We start from the raw sequence: 3724 nt of genomic DNA, 5'->3' as shown, positions 1-3724 counted from the left end.
GTGGTGCTGGACATAAGCACTGGACTGCTAACATAAAGGTCAATGGTTCAAATCCACCAGCCGCTCTTCAGAAATCCTATGAGTCAGAACCAACTTAGCCACACTTAGCTATAATAACAATATCACAGAAGTGTAAATTATCATCATCACCAGTGGGATAACTTCATACCTATTATGTTGTCGTTAGGTACCATCGAGTCCACTCCAATTTACAGGGTCCCTGTGCACAACAGAGGATGTTGTATGGTATGGTGCTGTGGGTTAATGCGCCAGACTGCAAAGCCATATGTGCTGCAAGTTCAAGCTCACCAGCCACTCCTTGGAAACTCTATGCAGGATCACTATGGGTCAGAACCAATTCGATGACACTTAACAGCAACAACAACATGCACAACAGAATGAAACGCTACCTGATCCTGTACCATCCTCACAATTGGTGTTACCTTTGAGTCCATTGTTGCTGCCACTGTGTCAATGCATCTCATTGGAGGTCTTCCTTTTTTTTTTTTTTTTTGGTGACTGTCCACTTTTCAGTTATGCTGTCCTTCTCCAGGAACTGATCCCTCCTGATAACATGTCCAAAGAACTAGAGACAAAGTGTCACCATCCTCACTTCTAAGGAGCATTCTGGCTGTACTTCTTCTAATACAGATTTGTTTGCTCTTTCAGTAAACATGGTACTTTCAGTATCCTTTGCCAACACAATTCAAATGCTTTGATGCTTTTTTTTTTCCTTTTCAATGTTTTATTGTGAATTATGGGATTGTTTACATGGGAGAACATTAGTTTTACATTCATCCTATTGTATATCGCTTCATTGCCATGGTTACAATCCCCTCCATGCATCATCAACCAACCAAAGGGTAGACCTCACAAGCCTGCCGGCCACCCCCCACTCCCCTCAGTAGTCAACACACAGCCCCTCTCTCTCTCTGGGTCTAAAGTTCCCAGCTGCTCCATTTCTCCATGTTGTGGTCTCTGCCTCCATTTCTGGCATCACTGCTTCTCTGGGTAGGATCCTGCTCTCCGCTCTTCTACCTTGATGGTCTCAGGAACCTCTGCTCCTAGACTGCAAAGTCAAGCACTTCCCTCCTTTCTACAAAATGTCTACCTTTACATTTCCAACCCTCACAATCAGTCCTGATAACAATTATTCACTATTGTATCACAAGAGACCTAGCCACATCTCCTTTCATCAGCCCCACATCGACAGATTGGATACTACTCAGTGGAGATTCTACCTTCCTCCACGCCCTCTGGATCTAGGTTACCTCTTGAAAGCTTGTAAGCCAGTCACTTCTTGCCTTTGTAGCCCCTCCCACTTTGGGTAGCCAATGTCCAAGTTGCCCATCCCTGTCTACTCTGTGTATGGAGGGGTTGGGAATGATCCTCACTGTAAAGATTTGTTTCCTCTTTTGAGCTACTGCATCTCTACGTGTAGGTCAAGTTCATCAAATTGTATCAGATTACTCTTTTTTTACTCTTCTTTATTCTTCTAATTGAGCTCTGATCATCCAGTCATTGAAGCCAGGTCAAGTGGGTATTACCTGCAAATGTGGGTGTTCTTGTGCATATGCCCTCTCTTCTTATCAGCTGGATGCTTTACTCTCCACTCTGTGGCTATGTCACTGACTCTGGGCCCAAGAGTCCCCAGGTCTTGCCACACTGCTGGCCAACCAGGTCTCCACCCGGGTTCACAGGAATCTATTGAACGTTGTAGGGCTTAGCTTGCAGCTTCATTGCTGTTTTTCCCTCACTTCCCCTTATCAGTGACAAACATGGTCACCAGTCAAGTGCTTTGGTTCTTATATTGTCTTCCTTATTCATTGTCCAATTTTACATACATATGTTGTTATTGTGTTGTTAAGTGCCATCAAGCAGAAAACTTCATCATTCTCCTGCAGAGTGGCTGTTGGGTTCAAACTGCAGATCTGTGGTTCCCAGTACAGTGCTTATCGAATAGAACAGGGGTGAGGAATCCTTTCTCTGCCAAAGTTTGTAACATCATTCTCAGGCCATACAAAATTATCAACTTTAAAATTAGCCTGCTATATTTGGTCAAACAGTTAATTAACTCACCCCTAATGTGATGGATGGAGTCCTGGTGTGGCGCTGTGGGTTGATGCGTCAGACTGCAAAGCCGTTTGAGCTGTAAGGTTGGTGGGTCAATCTCACCAGCTGCTCCTCAGAAACCCTATACAGGGTCGCTATGGGTCGGAACTGACTCGATGGCACTTAACAACAACAGCAATGTGATGGCTAAGGAGCTCTGGTAGTGTAGTGGTTACGAATCGGGCTGTGAACCGCAAGGTCAGCAGTTTGAAACTACCAGCTGTTCCATGGGAGAAAGATGAGGCATTCTGCTCCCGTGAAGATTTACAGCCTCAGAAACCCTGTACAGGGTCGCTATGCGTCAGAACCGACTCCATGGCACAGAATCACCACCAATGTGATGGCTGGAGTCTTGGTATGACACTGTAGGTTAATGTGCTGGACTGCAAAGTCTGTTTGAACCACAAGGTCGATGGTTCAAGTTCACCAGCTGCTCCTATACAGGGTCACTATGGATCGGAACTGACTCGACAGCACTTAACGATAACTATGTGATGGCTGGAACTGCTGTTGCCTTGGCAGGGCCAGACCAAATGATTTTGTGGGCCTTACACCACCTGCAACCTGATGTTCACCACCCCGGTATAGAGCCACTATGATCCCCATGCATATGAGGCTATTGAAAATACCATGGCTTGGGTTAGGTGCACCTTAGTCCTCAAACTGATATCTTTTCTCTTAAAAACTTTAAAGAGCTCTTTTGCAGAAGATTTACTTAATTTAATACATTGTTTGATTTCTTGACTGCTTCCAGGAGTATTCATTGTGGATCCAAACAAAATGAAGTCTTTGACAACTTCAATCTTTTCTCCATTGATATGGGTGTTGTTTATGATCCAGTGGTGAGGATTTGTGTTTTCTTTACAATGAGGTGCAATTTATACTGAGGCTGTAGTATTTTTTTATTTTCATCAATAAGTATTTGAAGTCCTCTTCTTCACTTCTAGCAAGTAAGTTTGTGTCATTTGCATACCACAGGCTACTGATGAGTCTTCCTCTCATCTTGATGCCAAATTCTTCTTAACATAATCCAGCTTCTCAGATTATTTCCTCAACATACAGATTGAGTAATTTTGGTGAAAGGATACAACCTTGACACACACTTTTCATGATTTTAAACCATAGAATATTCCCTTGTTTTGCTCTGATGAATAATATCTCTTGGTCTACATACAGATTCCTCATAAGCACAATGACGTCTTTTGGAATATCCATTCTGTGTAATGTCCATAGTTGAATGCCTTTGTATAGTCAATAAAGCACAAGTAAACATCCTTCTGGTTTTCTCTGTTCCAGTCAAGATTCATCTGACATCGATAATGATATCCCTCATTCCACATCCTCTTCTGAATCTAGCTTGAATTTCTGGCAGTTCTGTCAATGTATTATTATAATTGTTTTTAAAGTATTTTCAGCAAAATTTTACTTGCATGTGATATTAATTTCAGCATTCCATTGGGTTACCTTTGTTTGTAATGGGCATAATATGAATCTCTTCCAATCGGTTGGCCAGGTCTTCCAAATTTCTTGGCATAGACAAGTGAGCACCTCCAACACTGCATCAGTTTGTTGAATCATTTCAATTTGTATTCCATCAATTCCTGAAGCTTTT

This window comes from Chrysochloris asiatica, unplaced genomic scaffold (genome assembly GCF_000296735.1).
Source record: "Chrysochloris asiatica unplaced genomic scaffold, ChrAsi1.0 scaffold00004, whole genome shotgun sequence".
Classification (NCBI taxonomy): Eukaryota; Metazoa; Chordata; class Mammalia; order Afrosoricida; family Chrysochloridae; genus Chrysochloris; species Chrysochloris asiatica.
Note: the sequence above shows the minus strand (reverse complement) of the source record.